Source organism: Lynx canadensis, chromosome A2 (genome assembly GCF_007474595.2).
Source record: "Lynx canadensis isolate LIC74 chromosome A2, mLynCan4.pri.v2, whole genome shotgun sequence".
Classification (NCBI taxonomy): Eukaryota; Metazoa; Chordata; class Mammalia; order Carnivora; family Felidae; genus Lynx; species Lynx canadensis.
Genome location: NC_044304.2, coordinates 31,677,110 through 31,696,902, shown reverse-complemented (window position 1 = coordinate 31,696,902; position 19,793 = coordinate 31,677,110). Strand labels below are relative to the sequence as shown.

General features: G+C 45.8%; 1 protein-coding gene across 1 annotated transcript in view; it reads left to right on the top strand.

The window, feature by feature from the left end:
• Window positions 1-5,644: 5,644 nt before the first annotated feature.
• Window positions 5,645-19,793, top strand: part of PRICKLE2 (prickle planar cell polarity protein 2) — a 160,959-nt gene continuing 146,810 nt past the window's right edge. The window contains exon 1 of the mRNA XM_030307171.1: window positions 5,645-5,700. The gene's annotated coding sequence lies outside the window, so the exon portion shown is untranslated. The remainder of the gene's footprint in view (window positions 5,701-19,793) is intronic.

Here is a 19,793-nt window from a genome sequence, read left to right as displayed (position 1 = left end):
CCATTCTGAAACATGATGATGTTTAATCTGTAGAGGTTAGGTCACCATTTCATGGTTGAAGGAAGAATGCTGGTGGTCATGGGTAGTTTCAAATGAAGAGGGTTTCACATCACTCTGGTTTATGCTCCTTGAAGGCAGGCATTGTGTTTTATTCCTCTTTTTCCATGTTTATCTAGCCTATAAGCCAAACCCTTTCTCACAGTAGACATTACACAAATGTTTGTCAAGTAATGCATGAAGGAGTGAATGGAAAGCATGTCCTTGGCCAATTCTTCCCTCCCTAGGACTGCACGCTTCAGTGCTTCTTCCGAAGGGCAGGCACAACCGGTACCGTGACTGAATTTCATCTGCTTTCATTCTGGCCATTCCTGTAGACTGGCTAGATCGATGTGTGCTTTTATCCACCACGCACTGGCAGGGCCCAGCATCTTGGCATCATTAGCTGCACTTGATGAGTTTCTCCTCCATCCGTTGTCCCCAGTCATTCATAAACCTATTGAGTAATACAGAGGGGAGTCCACTTAATCCTTCCCCTGCTGGACTCTGAATTCTTACAACTTGGGGCTGGGAATCTGAAGTTTTAATGATTTAGATAGGAATCCTGTCAGTTTCAGGTTTTAACACTGCAGGGAATCATGTATTTGACACAACAAATGCAGCCTGTAGTTATTTTTGGAGAAGTAGATTTTAGATTTCTTATGGAAAGGACAAGATCTGATAAGTTTTTTTTTTGATAGCATGATAATATGCCTTTTGCAGGGTAGATACTCAGTGAATATTTAATATTCTTCAAGGTAGTTTGATAAAACCTCTGTGAACCTCGGTCTTCTTTAACTTTTAGAAGAAAGTCCTCTTTTAAAAACAGAAGGCATTTTTTTCCCCAGCCAGGCACTGGATTTCATCTAACAGGAATACTGGCTGCCCCTCTAATGAGAAATCACTTACAGGCAGGGCATTCTGCTAAATGCTTTATAGACATTATCCCTAAACCTCAAAACAACCCCGAGACCAGTGCTACGAATTCCATTTCATATACGAGATAACTGAGGATTGGGAAAGTTATGTACCTTCGTCAAAGTCACAAGATAACAAGTGGCAGCTCTGGGATTTAAAGCCAGACCTAACTCTAACATCTTTTCCCCTGAACATAACCACTCTCTCAATGCAGATGCTCCTTACTCTGGGAAGCTTTCCCTGAGGTAATCGCTATCCCTGCAAGGCTGGTTGAGATGTTCTTCCTCTGCGTTTCCATGGCAGTTTATCCTCCCTTGTTATGATACTCTCCATCCTCACATAGCCTGTTTGTCTGCTGCCATCCCACCCCCCCACTTCTGTCTGCTGGCTGAATGAGTACCTTTTGCCAGGAGACCTCCGCTACTTTGCCTTCCTACCTGGGCACCATGTAGAATGTACGGCTGTGCCTTCAAGAATCTATTTTGTAGTTTGGGGGCGCCTGGGTGGCTCAGCCGGTTGAGCGTCCGACTTCAGCTCAGGTCGTGATCTCGAGGTTTGTGAGTTCAAGCCCCTCATCGGGCTCTGTGCTGACAGCTCCGAGCCTGGAGCCTGCTTCGGACTCTGTGTCTCCTTCTCTCTTTACCCCTTTCCCACTCACTTTCAAAAATAAATAAACATTAAAAAAAAGAGCAATCTATTGTAGTTCAGAATTCATTATACTTGGGAAGGACGGATTTAGGGAAATGTAATCCAGCTCTAAAGGCGGAAGGCAGCGCTGCCTGTCTTGTGTACCAAGTGCCTTCTGCTTCCCTCTGTCACCGCAGTAGTAAACTGTTCCATATTTTAACACTTCACTGTTGTGTTGACTGTACATTTATGAATAATTAATACAGGCAGATGTTCTGATGTTTATTTATCCTGCTTCAGATACCTTGTGTTTCTTCAATCTGAGGACTCATGAGTTTTATAAATTTCTAGAAATTTCTCAGCTATATTGCCTCTCCTCAAATTCTCTATTCTGTCCCTTTGGGGCTCCTATTTGACATATGTTGGGCCTTCTCATTCTCTTCTCCATATCTCTTAACGTCTTTTTTTTTTTTATCTTTTTCAACTCTATCCCTTTGTGCTTCATTCTGTAGTACATCCTAAGATCTGTATTTCTCTCTTCAGTAGTGTCTGACCTCCTACTTAACCAGTCCATCGGGTTTTTAATTTTAATGACTCAGTGGGGAGAGAGAAATCACTTCTTGTTCTCTTTTAGGCTTTCAGTTCTAGCTGTCATGTTTTTAATCATTGTAGACTTTATTGCATGTTGTTTCTGAGAAAGTTATTTCATGACCCTGAACTCTTGAACCGCTCAGCCTCATATTTGCTGACACGAGGCTTACCAGTTTCCTGGGTCCTGTAACTTACTATTGGGAGCTCACGTGTTGCAGGGCTGGTTGTAGCCTGGGTTGTGGAACTGGCTTTCCAGGGCAACTTTTCATCGGCTTCTGTGATGTATTCCAGGCCTATCCTGAACAGGAACAATTTTTATATTAATTTTTCAGTTAGGGGTTCCTGATTCTGACCTTCGTTATTTGTTCTCTGTTCTCCAGAAGGACACAGGCTTAGGGTTTCTAATTCTTAGCTTAAACCCTTCCCTCCTGCTGAGAACACAGGTAAACACAGACCTGTTTCACTGGGCTGGTTGACAGTTTTTCTAATCTGTTCTTTGAGGGTGCAACCCTCACTAAATGTTGCTGGTTTTCTGCAGGGGTCACATCGCAGCTTGCTGCTTCTCCTTATCCCAAGGCCTTGTCTTCTGTCCTGCATGGGCATTAAAACCCTAGCCCCTCGGGAATCAAGACAAGCTTTTCCCCTGCTGCAACCACAGTGCCCTCTATCCCATAGTCACAGCATGGGTTTGCATACTTAGGATTCTTTTCTTCTGATACTTCTTTATTTCTACCACCTGGGTGTTTTCCTTTCTATATTGTGGGTCAGTGAAGCTCTTAAAGTATTTGTTAAACATTTTATCTAGTATATCTAGGTGTTTGAAGGGCTGGAATTTTCATGCTGGCATCATTTGCCATCTTTCCCTGAACTAGGGACTTGCTACAAGTTCATGACAAAAAAAATCAGATAATACACAAGGACGTATTAGGGAATACTCCTATGCTTCACCTCTCCGACCTGCTCAAATCACCTTGCTAGATATAATAACCTTTATCATTCCCCGAGGTATCATTCTAGAAGCATTTTATGTGTATACAGGGTACATATGTCTATACAGTACATGAAGACTTATTTATGCTGGTGAAAATATATTTTATCATCTACACTGCACTTAGCATATTTTATAGTATTTAAAAAAATTTTAATATGTGTTTATTTTTGAGAGAGAGAGACAGCACAGGGAGGGGCAGAGAGAGAGAGGGAGACACTGATCTGAATCAGGCACCAGGCTTCAGGCTCCAAGCTGTTAGCACAGAGCCTGACACGGGGCCCGAACTCACGTACCACAAGATCATGACCTGAGCTGAATTCCAACCCTCAACCAACAGAGCCACCCAGGCGCCCCTTAGAGTTTACCACATATTATTGTACTCAGCTCTGCCTCTTTTCTTGTCATCACTGCATGGTATTCCATTAAATGGATGTACTATAACTTATTTAGCAATGTCCCCCCTTGGATAATTTTTTCAGTCATTTTGGTATTATAAACTAGCCTACAATAAACATTTTCCTGTACACATGTCTCTGCTTGCATATCATCTAACATAGTTTTCTTTCTTGACCTGTTTCTCTCTTTTTCTCTCTTCTCCCCCACCCTTTGATGGTTAATTTTATGTGTCAGCTTGAGTGGGCTAAGGTTTGCCCAGATGACTGGTAAAACATTATTTTGGCATGTGTCCGTGTGTTTCCAGAAGAGATTAACATTTGAATCAGTAGACTTTGCAGAGACTGGAACAGAAACGTGAAGGAGGGGTTACTGTTCTCTTGCTCTACTTGAGTTGAGACCTCCCTGTTCTCTTGCCCTTGGACATCATTGTTCTTGGTTCTCAGGCTTTCACACTGGAACTTAAACCATTGGTTCCAGATTCCCACACCTTCATTCATGGACTGAATTACACCATCAGTTCTCCAGGTTGCCGACTGTGTATTGTGGGATTTCTCAGCCAATTCTTTTAATAAATCTCCAATTTATGTATATCCTACTGGTTCTGTTTCTCTGCAAATCCCTGGCGAATACACACCCCCAGCCCCACTATGAGTTCCTTGTGGGCAAGAACATGATCATTCGTTGGTGACTGTGGCAGCCTGCACGGGGCCTGGTGCTGAACCAGCAGTCGGACCAGGCTCAACCTCAGACCCTTTTATTTTGATTTTAGTAATAACAACAGCCATTGACTATTCAGTCATCTGAAGCTCTTGACTGAGCACCTCCTCTACTCCAGACATGAGGTAATGCCATCTTTACAACGACTCTGTGAGATGCGAGAGGGTCATCCTGCTTTGCAGACCAGGACACTGAGGTACAGGTTGTTTACATAACTAGTAAGAAGGAGAGGCCACATTTGAATACAGTTGTGTCTGAAATCATTGCCTGGCCTCTTGAATACTACCTCTTAATTTACATTTGTATTGTCACAAATAATGCAGAACATCTCCCTTCCTCCCTCCTTTTCCTCCCTCCCTCCCTCCCTCCCTTCCCCCTTCCTTCCTTCCTCCCTTCCTTCCTCCCTTCCTCCCTTCCTTCCTTCCTTCCTTCCTTCCTTCCTTCCTTCCTTCCTCCCTCCCTCCCTCCCTCCCTCCTTCCTTCCTTCCTTCCTTCCTTCCTCCCTCCCTCCCTCCCCTCCCCTTCTCCCTCAGATATTTACTGAGAGCTCACAGTGTTCCAGGCAGGGGGTGATACAGTGTGATTATTGGTGAAAACATTCCTGCTCTGGTGGAACATGCCTTGTAAAGGCACAGACAGATTCAGAAAAAAAAAAACACACACACAAAATGTGATGAGTGTCTGGAAGGGGAGATAATGCGGAGGCTTTAGGAGCGCATGGCTTGGAGGCTTTTCCGAGGAATAGAGGGTGTCCAGCATCTGTGATAAATTGGATGACCCTTGAATGATGAGTGAACTGGGGGGGAGGGGGATGGAGCAGAGGGGTGAAGGATGAGGGTCCAGCATGTCCCCTGTCTTCCTGCAGTTCTCCTTCCAGTATCATCTTGCTCTTACATCCACTGCCAGTTCCCAGGACCTCTGCATGCAATAGCCAGAGAGCCTGGGTCCTTCTGCTTCTGAAAGGTGGCTGAACCCCCCCCCTCCCCCCACCAGCCATCAGCCCTTTCTAATTTTAAAGCAGTAGCTCCCTTGATTGAAATCTCAATTTGGGAACAGGCCTAGGATTGGCCTGTGGCTTGGAATTTTCACCAATAAGCAGAGTGGGAGGTGGAGAGGCGTCCCTTTAAGCAGCAGGGAGGCAGCCTGGAGAGCTTGAAGCTTCTCTCCCCAGGACCTGAGTGATTATCCTGGACCCGGAGCTGCGCACGGAGCAGCTGCCACAGCCCCGGGAATGTCACCCCCCTTGCGCGGAGCCCCCGCAGGGCCCCCTCTGGCTCGGGGCAGTTGGCGGCCGACGCCCCGCTGGGCTTCTTAGCCGCGGCCGGCCGCACCCCCTGTCCCCAGGTCTGCGGCCCCCTCCCCCTTCCCCCCACATCCCCGCCAGCAGAGGCGCCGCAGCGGCGAGCAATGCGAGGCTGAGCCCGGTAAGTGGCCCCCCTATGGCCCGGGAGCACCGAGGGGGCGCTGGGGCACCGTGGCTTCTGGTTTTCACGACCCTCCCAGGCATGGGGGCCTTGAGCTGCTGGGACGCTAACCCCTGGTAGTGATGCGCCTTGCAACACAGAGACACTGAGGAGGTCATGAGCTCTGGGGAGGGGACCTAGAGATCGTTTTGATCTGTCTACCGGCTATTGCGCAGCACCATCATGAACCGGTAATAGTGACAATGATACCTTGGCGTGGGGGGGGGGGGATGGCTGTGCCTGTGTTAGGACGACTTTGGGGGAAACATTTCAACTTCTCTGAACTTGCCTTTGAAACACTCATCATGATCTTAGAATTCACTTTCCTCAAATATGTAAAACGTATTTATTGCTAGTGACCTACTTCTTTCTTTCCCTTACGCTATCAAAAAATATTTTCAGTGTCTTCCCGAAGGTCATCCAAAATGAAGTCTTCTCCCCATGCTCCTCGTTGCTTGTCTTCCTAGAACTTTTAATACTCATTTCTTTTCTCCTTGGTAGATGTGCATAATTAAGCAGGTCTGGAAACGTTCATGTATTCTCTATGAATTAGGGTGGGCGGGGGGGGGGGGGGGCGCCTGGAAGTGGGGAAGAGACTCCCGTCTCCTGGCCTCTAAGTTCAGTTAGGGGAGCCTATAGGATGGAGAAAGCTTTTGTCTGTATGTGGGGATTGGGGGATAGTTATTGGAATCCTGTTGCAAGTTTCCAAAGGCACCCTCCACTTCTGGGAGTCAGGACCTGATGAGGACAGGAAGCATGCAAATCTAGAATGCCCGGGGAAGCTGTTATCCTAGGACATTTTAAAACCAAAATAATCCATGGGGTTGGGGGGAGGAGGGGAGGAGGGAAGGTTTATTGAAAAGACACAGTTTTAGCTTCCCTCCTCTCCCTCCCCAGTCTGCTCACTTGTGTATAAATGAAGCAAGAAGCTGGAAGCCTAATGCAAAGGGTCAGAGATTTTTTTTTTTTTAAATTGAAGCAGCTGGAAGAAATGCCTTCCAAAATTGGAGCAAAGTCTGATGCTTGGATTGCCAAACTCCATTTCTGCCCATATGAAAATATTTTGACTTTTAGCAGACCTCATTTTGCTGGACTGGCCTTCCTTTCCAGTTGTTTAGGTGGTGTGTATCATTTGTATGCTTTGGGTTCCCTGCTTTCTGCAAACAGATGTTTTTATCTGTGCAACTGGTTGAATATTGAGAAAGATGGCTATGGCCCCGTGTATGTACAGAGCGAACAAATAGCGCTTGGGGAGGACGGGGGCATTTCCTTTTCAAATTGTCAGTTGCCAAATCTTCCCAGCCATTGGGCAATTCAGATAAAGGTGTCAAGTGAGCTGAGCAATGAAGAATTTATATGTGCAGCTAATTCTGCTCGTCCTACAATAAAACATCTTCCCATGGGGCCAAAAAGTCGGGGGAAGGGAGGCTTATAAAAATGATCCTATGTTCTTAGTCACTGACTACCCAGCTCCCCCTGGATTTCTGAGAACCTGCCAGGAGAAACTGTTGACTGAATGGAAGTTTCAAGAAATGCAGAACAGAAATCAGTACAAGCCCTCCTCGAGTGACTTTTATTTCTGTTTGGAGGAAAGGAACACTTTGTTAGAATAACAAATCGTGGCTGCTTTTCAAGAGCAGAAAATGGTTCTTGTTCTGAAGGCAGATTCGTTTTAAGAGTGTGAATCATTTGGTTTAGGGTTTGTTGTTTTTTTTTTTTCCCCCCTTTTGCGGTGGAGGCTTGGAGATGATTAAACGTCCTGTCTGCAGGAAATTACCAGGAGATTTGAGTATTTTCCTGAATCAGCCTCAGATGGTACACAGCTTTGGGTGTAATACAAGAAAGCTGTGTTACCAGGCAATCTTTCTGCATTGATAACCTCAACTCCCAGTCTTTCAAGCTTCTCCATCAACAAGCCTTTTATTTTTTATTTTGGGGGTTGTGCTTTCATTTAAGACTGAAATAACTCTCTCATTCCCTTCATGAGCTTTTTAAGATGGAACTTATTTTTGAGACAGTTTTATCGAGCGCACTTCCCCATTGGCCTCCTCCCACCAGCCTCAGCAGGAAAAGCTCTTGGCTGCTTTTCCCAAGATTTCCTTTAAGCCGGGATTGTTATCCTTAGGGACACAGATGTCTCGAGGAAGGAGATGCGCCAGGGTTGGATCTAGTGCTCACCAATTTGGTGGTGACATTTATGGTCTGTGTAGAGCTGTGTGCAGAGAAGATAGAGGGGTTCTGTGTTGAGTTTACCACAAAGTGCATCGTGCATCAACGGTGTGGAGGGTGGGCAATTAAAAGCCTGGAAGGGACAACTAGGGGACGCAACGCACCATTTTGTCAAGTTGTGCTTAGAGATCTATGGTTTTTAGTAATTGGGAAAACCAAAGCTTAGAGATGCTGTGCTCCCCAGGCTATTTTTCTTAATCTTCCCTGACCCCCTCCCATTGAGCACTTCCTGGCCACATCATCAAATAGGAGAGCTCTGGGTGAAAATAAACTCCATGCACTCTTCCAATGTCAATGAGAGGAAGCAGAGGGAGTCATGTTTTTAGCTGCCAGAGCACAGAATGGTAACCCTTGTTGAATAAAATGAAACTTTATGAAAATGGTAGTGCGAGTTTAAATGCAACGTTCAAAAAACGTTTCTCTGCTATTTTTTATTTTCTCAAAATCTAAATGGCAAGGGATTCTTTTTCAGGACACTGAGCGTTTGATTACCATGCAGTTGTTTTGGTGACGTTCTTTTTTTCATATCCTGCTGCTCTGCGTGACAAGCAGGGGAAGACTTGTTTTTTGCAGAGATTGTATCTGGACATTTTCCAGAACAACGGAAGGTGTCGGGGTGGCGGAGGGGACAGACAGATGCAAGTACTGTGGGACTCGGTGTCTGGGAAGACTCATGAATGATTTCCCTGCAAATTTAGCCCGTGGGCCTTTGAGAATTGCTTCACGTTTGACTTTTACCAGTCGTCCTCTGTGTAGAAATCATGGTACCCGTCACGGGGGTCTCTCTCCTCACAAAGCACCTTCCAAGAAGATGCTAATCCATGTATGCACGTGACGTTGCTTATCACGTCTTTGAAGATTTTCCTTCATGCCACGTTTTCTTCAAAAACCGTACACTTATGAAGACTTGATTGGTTGGAAACATTTGCAAAAGGTTGCTAGCTTACTTGGCTTTCACCTGGGCTGCTGTAATTACTCATTTTAGTGTTTTCACTGATCAAGGTTCTCTTCAGGCTTCTCAGGATGAGCAAGTTATCTGTTGAGTTGGATTCCAGACAGTTCCATTTTTGAGCACTTGGCTGTTAAGGCTGGAGTAAAGGTCTCCTATTTGCGCGTTGTAAATGATAATAAACAGAATGGTAGCTGTTCATTTACTGACGTTTTGCCAAGCACAGGCTAAACGTCTCACCAACCTTTCTTAGACTGCACCGCACATAAGAATATCCTTCAGAGAGTCTGTTTCAGTAGATCTGTGGTGTGACCTGGGAATTTGCATTTTAAGAAGCATCCCAGGCTGGACCTTGGGCTCTGTCTTGAAACAGCTTTTGCTTTTTTGTTCATTATCATTTAAAATCCTCCCAGTAACCCAAATAGGTGCTGTTATCATGCCCATTTTACAGAAGGGTAGGCTCAGAGAGGTTCGGTGACTCCCTGGGGTCACACAGCTACTAAGTGGCCACGCGAGGGACCTGAACCAGTAACTGTCCAATTCCATCGTCCATGTGCTCAAGCTTATGCTCGTGGTGGTTGGGAGGTCTTCTCCTACAAGTTGGGCTGAGTGACCCTTCCCCCATCTCTCTCTGCTGAAGGCCCCTTTTCTAAGATGCTGGCATTTAGAAGACACTAGTCGACAGGGACCCCTTTTATACAGTCTGCTGAGGCAGAATTGAGGAAGACTGAGTAGGAGTGTAGGCATTCATGTTAATACTTGAGGAGTGTCCAGCTAATTTGCCCTGAGTTCTCTAACTGCTGAACCAAGACAAGTCAAGATCAGACTGATTGATTTGTGAGGTGCTTTTCAGTCCCCCAGCTTTTGAAATCTTTAAGGCAGCTCTGTTCCCTTCCCTGGGCCCTTTCCCAATGCCTGTGCCACTACCTGTCATCTGTCCATCCACTTCCACAGGGTCCCCCCACGTGACCCCTCATGGTTCACGTGCCCAAGAAGGTAGAAGCCTTTTCCTGTTGCCCATGGCATAAGCCCGCCTCAAGTCCCTCATTTCCCTTCGTATTCTGTATAAATCTGGGCAGATTTCCTGCAGAAAACAAACGCAAAGGAAATATTGTGATTAGGAGAGGCAGAGAGGAGGAGTCTCATTTAGACCTCTTGCCTGATTCCCCCTTGGCCTGACCTGATTTCCCTTGCCTCTGGGCACATGGACTAGTGCCGATTTATCTTGCTTAATTGCTGCAAGATTGTGATATAGGACAAACCACTTAACCTCATGAGCTTTGCCTCCATTATCTGTAAAATGGAATGTTCATGTCAACCCTTTCTCCTTTGGGTACAAGTGACGGAACGACCAAGGAGGCGCTTTGGGCTTTGTTCACGCACATTCTGAAGATGCTCTTATGTTGCCTTCCAGCAAGCAGCGGTTCCCGGTCCGTGTTCTAGGGAGCACCTGTTGGCAGCTTGCACTTCCAAACAAGAAAACAAAAAATGAGTTCCTTGTGTGTGTGCAAAACGGGACATCCCACATCCTTTTTTGAGGAGTCACAATTCATAGGAGTATATTCAAGGCTCTGAGCCCTGGAGTAGAGAAACCTCTTTCGCTGTACGTGTTTCCTGTTGATGTGACCCCAGAACCCCTTTGCAGGGTCACCTGTTACTGTGCTGCATGATACAGTTGGAGGAACTGTTGTGTTTCCCAATGTTAGCTCTACTTATTGGTGGTGTGCCTTTAGACAGGTCACTTACATCTGTGAACCTCCGCTTCCTTCTCTCTGAAATGGGAGTAATGATGGCACCTACCCCACAGAGCTTTACATCAAGTTAAATAAGTTAAGAGATGGCCTTCCACCTGTCGGAAACATTCCTCTGAGACCTCTGGGAGCATCATTGCCTCCTCCTGGTTTTCTTCACTCCCCCTCTGAGCTTCTGTGTGTCCCACTCACCCTATCTTCCTTTTTTTATTCTCCTCCACTTGTTCTTTCAAAGCTGGACGGCTCTTGTCCCCTTTCTTCGTGCTCTTTTATCGCTCCTTTTGCTTGCTCTCTCGTGTGACATCAGTCCTTGGCTGCATGTTGTCACTTCCTGATGACTCTCCAGTTGACATGTTCAGCCTGTTCCTCTCTCCTGAGCTCCACGCTTAGGTACATACCTCTCTTCTTAGTGTCTTTATTAGGTGTTAAATAGGCTTCTCAAACTTCATGTGTCCAAGCACAACCCTAGATTTATCCCCCTGCCCGAGCCTTTACCACATCAGCACATAGACACCCCAGCCACCCAGCTGCTGAGCTCTACATACTTCGGCCATCTTTCGTCTTTCTCTTTTCCACACACTCCTTTGTCCAATCCAGTGGGAATAAGTCCTTGTGACTGTACCTCAAAAATATATTCCATATGGAACATGGGGAAGGGAAAAGGGAGAAGTGCTTGGAGAAGGGCTTCAGGTAACTTTCCGGGGTTCCGAAGATGCTTCTATCTCGATTAGAGTGCAGGTATCGCGGGTATAGGCAGTTGTCAAAATCGATCAGACTCTCCGTGTAAAATACACATTTTGCTGGATGTAAATTACACCTCAATTAAAAAAATATGCTTGAAAAGATAAATATCCCAAACGGGACCACTGCTCACCATCTGCACGCATAACTTTAGACTGCCACTATCATGCCTCCCCTTGATTACTCAGTAAACTTCCCAAATACCTAGAGTTTCTAAAGCTTACATCAGATATCTCGCTCCCTTATTAGCACCTTCTAGCAGCTTCCCATTACGGTAAAGACAAACTCTAAGCAATTTACCACGAGCTATGAGATCCCCGCTCCCACCCCAGCCTTGTGGGCCCAAACCTGTCTCTGTACAGACATGTCCCCCCCCCCCCACCCCGACCACTAGTATCTGTGCTCCAGTCATACTAGCCCTTTAACACCCCAAGCCCCTGCCTGCCTCTGGGCCTTTGTACTTGCTATTGGTTCTGCTCAGAATGTTCTGGAACTGTTCCTGGCTGGCAACTTCTCATCATGGACTTTCTTAGCTTAAATGTCATTCTACCAAGAGGGCTCCCTACCTGGCTTTGCTTCACCACCCCCAATACACACACACTGTATCTTTCTCTGCCATGTTAACCTTATTAACTTTTGTCCCAAGCACTTCTCAAGATAGAAGTATTTGTTTTTCAGTGTGCTGTCTGCCTCCCCCTTCTGAAGGGCAGGGATTGTGATTCAGTTCCCATCTTCCATGCACAGTAGGGGCTCACTAAGTTGAATGACAGTCACCGAGCTCAGTGTCTGATGGACCCAACTGCAAGAAAATTGTTAATCAACAGTTTTAAAGTTCTGTTTTTATTACTCTTCTCCTTTTCTTGTCTCCGTTGTCCTTCTTGGGGATGGGAAGAGTTATGTGCTTTGTGACCCCACTAAATCCACGTATTTAATGTTTCTGACCCTTTGTTTTGTTTTGCTTAATTACAAAACAAGGTCAGTGACAGCTGCCCTTTGTAGAGGTCTATAAACTCTTTGGAGGAAGGTGTTATCTCAGTAGGAGTGAGGCATTAGTGCTTTATCACCTTTTAAAAATTGTCCCCACAGCTAATGGTTTTCTTTGAAGACCCTAGCTCTCCTGCTGAGGAAACCTTACTAGATCTGCTGCTGCTCTGGGAACATTACTTGAGATGCAGAGATTTTTAAGATTTACTGAAACTCCCACAAAGTGGCTTTGGAACTCAGAGGGCAGTAAACATGTGTGTATTTTAATCTGTCAGAGAAAATCTTGCCCAGAGAACGAAGGTTGCCCTGGATGTATAGTGCCCCAAACTTCCTCCCCTCCCTGTTCGCAAAGACTCTCACCCAACGCCATTACTGGAATACTCATTTAATAATCAAAGCAAAGGATTGTAAAGAGTAAAAATCAACAAGTATTGGTGGGGATGAGGATGTCTTTCTCTGAGTGGGAAGACAGTTGATACAGGCATTTCTGGAAATGCAGTGACCACGGTTTATTTGTATTGTTGATCCAGTCACTAGAACAGGAACAGTGCAGGGGGCTTATTTGCTCGGAGCTCTGGTTGGAAGCATTAAAGGGCCCTTACAGAGCTCAGGGGGCGGTGCTGTGATTGATGAGTAATGTCTGCCGTGTGTGGACAAGAATCATCTTTGGTCCTGTCTGTAAGGAATGAGATGGTTAGATTTGGAAGGGCCCAAGGAGATTATCCAGTCCAACTCTCTTGACCTGGTAACTACTGAGCTGTGTTTTGAGGGCTTTAGAAAAATACTCATGAGCTTAGCAAAGTAGTAACCCTTAACTTTTTAGGCCTTTGTTTCCCTCGTGGGTCTCATCAGTGCTTTCTGCATGGTACAGTACAGCGCTTCCTAGGAATATTTGGTGGGATCCTCCAGTTAAGTTTGGGAAATTCTGCATTACCCTATCCCTTCTGAAACATACGTGCAGCACAGGAAACACAGGAGAGGTCCTGAGAAGTTCACCTATAAAGAAATCGATCCAACCTTGTTTCCCAAATCTGCGTGATCCTGGGGACACTTGTCACCACCTGATAGAACACCGTCTTGAGATGATGCCAAATGATATTTAGGGGGTGGGGAGTGTATTAGTTTCCTAGGCCTGCTGTATCCAAGTGTCATTCATTTGGTACCTTTTAGCAAAGGAGATGTATTCTTTCACAGTTTTGGGTGCTAGAGCTTTGAAAATCAAGGTGTCGGCAGAGCCATACTCCTTCCGGAAGCTCTGGGAGATACTGGTGCCTGCAAGCAGTCCTTGTTGTTTCTTGGTTTGTGGGCATATCACTCCCAGTACCTGCCTCTGTCTTCACAGGGCCTTCTGTATGAGTGTGTGTGTGTGTGTGTGTGTGTGTGTGTGTGTGTGTGTTAAATCTCCCTCTGCCTTTCTCTTATCAGTATATTTACAATGACATTTAGGCTCACCCAGACAATCCAGAAGAATCTTCTCATTTCAAAATCCGTAATTTGATCCGCAGGGACCCTTTTCTCAAATAAGATAACATTTACAGGTTCCAGGATTTAGGATATGGACCTATCTTTGCGGGGTCATTTTTCACCCTTGCACAAGGACATTTGAGTCAGGAGTCAGGAGACCTGGATCAAGTCCTTGCTCTGCCAAGAGCTTCACCCCCCACAACTACATGGGGAAGCAAGTAGAATGCTTAAATCAGGAGACAAGGACCATTTCTTTACCCCTCAAAACCTCAGTCCCCTCCACTATTACATGGGATGTGATTGTGCATACTTCATAGGGTTATGATAAAGATGAAATGAGGTGGGATGCCTAAATGGCTCAGTCAGTTAAGTGTCAGACTTTGGCTCAAGTCATGGTCCTGCAGTTCACGAGTTCAAGCCCTGCATTGGGCTCTGTCCTGAGAGCAGAGAGCCTGCTTCGGATCCTGTGTCCCCGCCTTGCTCTCTGCCCTTCCCCCCTCTCGTGCGATGCGTTCTTACTCTCTCTCAAAAATAAACCAACATTTAAAAAAACAAAAAACAGGGGTGCCTGGGTGGCTCAGTTCAGGTCATGACCTCACAGTTTGTGGTTTCAACACCCCCACCCCTCTGCCCCGTGTCAAGCTCTGCGCTGATAGCACAGAGCCTGGAGCCCACTTCTGATTCTGTCTCTCCCTCTCTCTTTGCCCTTCCCCTGCTTATAGTCTGCCTCTCTCTCTCTCTCTCTCTCTAATAAACATGGGGCGCCTGGGTGCCTCAGTCGGTTAAGCGGCCGACTTCAGCTCAGGTCATGATCTCGCGATCTGTGAGTTCGAGCCCCATGTCGGGCTCTGTGCTGACAGCTCAGAGCCTGGAGCCTGTTTCAGATTCTGTGTCTCCCTCTCTCTTTGCCCTTCCCCCACTTATAGTCTGCCTCTCTCTCTCTCTCTCTCTCTCTCTCTCTCTCTCTCTCTCTCTCTCTCTAATAAACATGGGGCACCTGGGTGGCTCAGTCAGTTAAGCGGCCGACTTCAGCTCAGGTCATGATCTCGCGATCCCTGAGTTCGAGCCCCATGTCGGGCTCTGTGCTGACAGCTCAGAGCCTGGAGCCTGTTTCAGATTCTGTGTCTCCCTCTCTCTGACCCTCCCCCATTCATACTCTGTCTCTCTCTGTCTCAAAAATAAACGTTAAAAAATTTTTTTTAATAAAAAATAAATAAATAAACATTAAAAAAATTTTTTTAACAAAAAAGATTAAATGAGGTCATTCTTACAGCGTGCTTGGCACAGGTAAGTGCTATTAGCTTATTACTGTAATTACATGTTTTTACTATCACTGTTATTCCTACCACTGTTACCTTGTTCCTTCTCTTTGAACTTTATTGTCACGTGAGGTAATAGAGACTGCTTCCTCACACCAAATTTCCACATTCCTTTTAGAACTAGTAGACGGTTCTGGATCTCTCAAAGGCCTCATTATATTTTTTAAGTCTTCTGAGTGAAGTATAATATACATACAGGAAAGTGAACATAGGCGTTTAGCTCAGAGAGATTGGGTAAACTGACCACACCCACGTCACTAGCACACAGATCAAGAATCAGACGTCACCAGTACCCCAGAGCCCCTTCTGTGCCCCTCTTCAGGCTTTTAACACTAACCACTATCCTCACTTCTAGCATCCTTACTTCTAACAGAGTCTTCCTGTTTTTACGTCTTCTAGAAACAGAATCCTACAACTGGCACTCTTTTGTATCTGGATTCTTTGACTCAATGTTTGGTTTGTGAGAGTCCATCATTTTGTTGTATGTAGTTGCAGATCATTAGCTGTACTTGTTTAGTGTTCTGTTCTTAACTAGACCACATTGTGCCCATGTAATTGTTGAGGGGTGTTTGGTTAGTTTCTGATCAGAGGCTATTACAAGAGTACTACAGTGGTCATTTGAGTATATATCCTTTTGGGGAATATATAATGCTAGAACACAATCCATAGTACTTTTAGTCCAGAACTCTTCCCTCCGCCCCCCTCTGCCAATAGCCTGTTCCAGATGCTTTTGCAACATGGAGAGTGTCTCATAACCAAGGGTCATGGCTGCTTTGAAGGAACCATTCTCCTTCCCTCCTACCCACCAGCCCCTAAACTATTGGCCAATCCTACATGTCCATGATGGTTGAAATCTCTTGAACGACCACACTTTCCAGAATATTCTTCCCTTGGCCTGCTTTCCAGTGGGCTGGAACCAAATGTGGTAATTTCAAAGTAGTCGGTTAACACCCAGCCAGGGATACAACTCCACCTCCTGGCATCCCACTCAGTGCCACCCCATTCATTTACCCACGCTCCCACTGCCAGTGCACCCATTCTTTGTTGACAGGCTTAAGGAGAGACGAGACGGGTCACAAACACCCGAGGCCTCCACTGAAGCAGTCGTACATGCCCATTTCATAATCCCAAGTCTGGCATTTAGAACAACCCAGACTGTCTTATAGATTAGAGCGTGTGTCCATCTGAAGGTTGGGGGCAGAAGAGTGGAGGGAAGAGTTGGCACAGCCTGGTAGGTGATGCGGGCATGAGCCAGAAACTTGGCATCATTGCCGACAAAGGTTGGGAGCTGCTGGTTTGACTCAGCCATATAATTTTCCTTTTGTTGGGGAAGGTGGGAACGTATACTTCAACCGTTCCTGGTGTTACGTGCCTGAGAGATTCTTCCTAGATCCCTGAATTGAGTTTAATTATGGATGAAGCATTACTACCATACGGTGAACGGTAGAATCCTATTTGTGGCTTTGCCTGGTGTTGTGTTAATTTGTGCAAGGTTACCCGTGTCAAATCTGGAATTAGCTGGGGGCCTAGAGGATGGATATCAGGCTTGGGGACATTCCAGAGAGGTCTAAACAAAATTAGGCTTATTGTGTCGCTTTGTCTTATCCATTTTGTCCCTTTCTGTGATAGGTGGCCTTAAACTTGGCCTATGACAGGTGGAGTGGGAAGGGAGGCCTGGGAAACAATACATTGTCAATGTCTTTGTAATGCTCTTGGGTTTATTTTCTATTGCCTGATGTCCAAGAAGTGGGAAGCAAGTGGGGCTGCTTGGGAAGGGTGAGGTTGACTCTGGAAGATTTCTTATCTCTTAAAGTCAACAAAAAATTAAGCCATACTTTTCTATAGGATTATCATCTCTCACAAAAATGAACAAATGTTTGAGGAACTTCTCTGCCAACCTCCTTTGGAGATATAATTATAATGATAGCTGCCCTCTATTAAGCCTTTTAAAAATATGACCAGCAGGGTCATGGGTCTCTGTTGTGAGTCAACAGACATTTCTTTGGTAAAGGGCCAGACAGTAAATATTTTAGGCTTTGCAAGTAAAAAAAAAAAGGGGGGGGGGACAGAATGTAGGTACTTACATAATAATGTCAGATCAGATTTCCATGAAATTTTTATTGACAAAATCCACAGTGTAGTGATAATAACTGAGAGCAATGTTTTCCATCATATAGGCCTACTAATGAGAAGAAAGGAATTCTTTTTTTGAGGAGGTGGGATGGGCATTATTATTCCCTCTCGTGAAATTGATGGCAAATGCTGATCTCAGAAAATCACTTTTGTCCAGTGGGCCCTATAAAAGCAGGTGCTGGGCTGGATTGGGCCTGCAGGCCATAGTCCTATTTACATTTTTGCTGAGCTTTATGTATCAGTAAGGATTAAGTTGGGCTGCATAGGACAGAGAAAAACTCCATAATGGCGTAAATGTGTTAAGCATGTATTTCTCTCTCTGTAAAAAGAAGTTTAGAGGTGACTATGAGGGCTGATCTGGCAGCTTCTCTGTGTCATAGTAACCTAGGTTTAGTTTAACTGCCCTGCCAACCTCAGCATATGGCTTCTGTCCTCAAAATCACCCCCTGGTGCCAGCCACTGCCAGCACATTTGCATTTCAGTAAGCAAGAAGAAAGGAGGGAAGAAGTGCCCATCTCCTTTTTTTAAGGCAACCTCTCCAAGTGCCACCCACTCCTACCCCGGTCTCGTTGGCAGGACGTGGTCACGTGATCACACATCTCTGCAGAAGAGGTTGTCTTGTCCAGATGTCAGTGTGCTGAGAGAACAGTTGGAATCCTAACTACGCAGGGGGCAGGAGATAAGTTGGGATCCATAACCGGAGATCTCTGCCATATGTAACAAGGACAGAAGGTGAACCTTGGGGAGATTGCCATCTTCCCCAAGGCCATGAGGTAGCAGACTGGGAGTTGAACCAGCTCTACCTAACTTCAGAGTCTTCTTTCCCTCTCTCCGAGTCTACCCTTAAGCCTTGTGGGGAGGTCTACGTGCGTAACATTAGGAATGAGGTGGTGAGTGATCTGTATGTATCCTTGCTCCTTACAGAGACGTTCCCACAGTACCTTAAGGAGGGGTGATGCCCATCATCCTTCAGTGGAGGGCCCTTTAAAGGCAGGACGAGGGCACGTGGCTGTGGCCGAAGCCTAAAGGAGGCCTCCTTACTTCCCCCTGAACACTAATGCAAATCTTGAGATCCTACCAAACCTTTTCCGGAGTCACACAGAACGGGAAGCAAATATAGTGACCAAGAAGCTGAGGCACGCAGAGAGAAAGCTAGCGGGCCTTGTCATGAGCCCACTTACCTACCAAGGTAGATTGGAAGCAGACATAGGAGCAAGGAAACAGTGCCTGGGCCTGTGGCCTCTTAACCTGATCGTCCTCACAACTCTGGCTTGGCATTTAGCCAGCTCGGCCCACAACTTCTTATCCTACCTGGGAAGCGGGGGAACGGTGGATACGAGGTCTCAGTCGCCTTCTGCTTACTACACATCTGACATACTTGTACATATTCCATGCATGTGGGCAGAATCTGAAAGCTCGTACCTATATATAGGTCTGTGTGTGTGTATATATATATATATATATATATATATATATATATATGAATAATATAGGTATAGGTACAGATGTCCAGCTATCAGAACATCTGAGTGCTTGCTAAGTACCAAACAATTTAACTCCGGTAACCTCCCTGCAGTCCTTGGGGGTACCACTGTCACCTCCATGTTAAGGACAAGTCAGGACAGTGTTGAGAGGGTCAGTCCCTTGTTCAGGACCACAGGGCTGTACATGGCAACCCCAGGCACGCAGACTTGAGTCTTCACTTGCGACTCTCCTGCTTTTGACTAGAATACTTCAGTCACCCTGTAAGAGAAAAGCTGTGATCGCGTTTTCAACAAAACATACGGGATTACGACGGAAGGAATGATTTAATTTTGACTTGGGGGGAAAAATAGGCCAAGTTCCCAAGTGGTGGTGACATTTGGGCTGGACTCAGTGCATAGGGGTCATTGGGGGGGGGGGTGGAGAAGGAAATCCATTGACGCAGATTATTATTGGTTAAATGTGTTCTACAGTCTGCTGTAATAATAAGTAACCAGTCCTGGCCAGTGAGGAGGTGAGAAATGGATTCAGGGGCCCATCTTTTTGTTCACCTTCCTCTGAAGATTCCCATCACCGTAAACATAGCCGGTCCATATTCCCGAAGCGGCTTCGTGTCCAGATCTGTCTCGCGTGTCAGGTTGGGAGCCAGGAGCAAAGCTTCTTGCCAGGAGATGAGTTACACTGAGTTCTAATGGTCTCGTATTGAATTGTTTGTTCCTCTTTTTGCTGTATTCAGGACTTTGGTTTGTCTAAACTGGGCTGTGTGATAATACAAAGGAATCAAGCTCATAAATAAAAGAGGAGGTGAAAGTAGGTTTTAGTAATGAGGCTTCTGCTTAATCGCATCAGCAAGCGAAGGGAAGAGCCATTAAATATTTATTCAGTTGTTGCATTAACATTTTCACTGTGCCTGCTGTGGACACTAAAACTCTCTGGAGGGTTCAGTTGTCTGCCACCAAACAGGGAAGGGAGCCGTGGCTGAACCAAACCCTCCACCTCTAT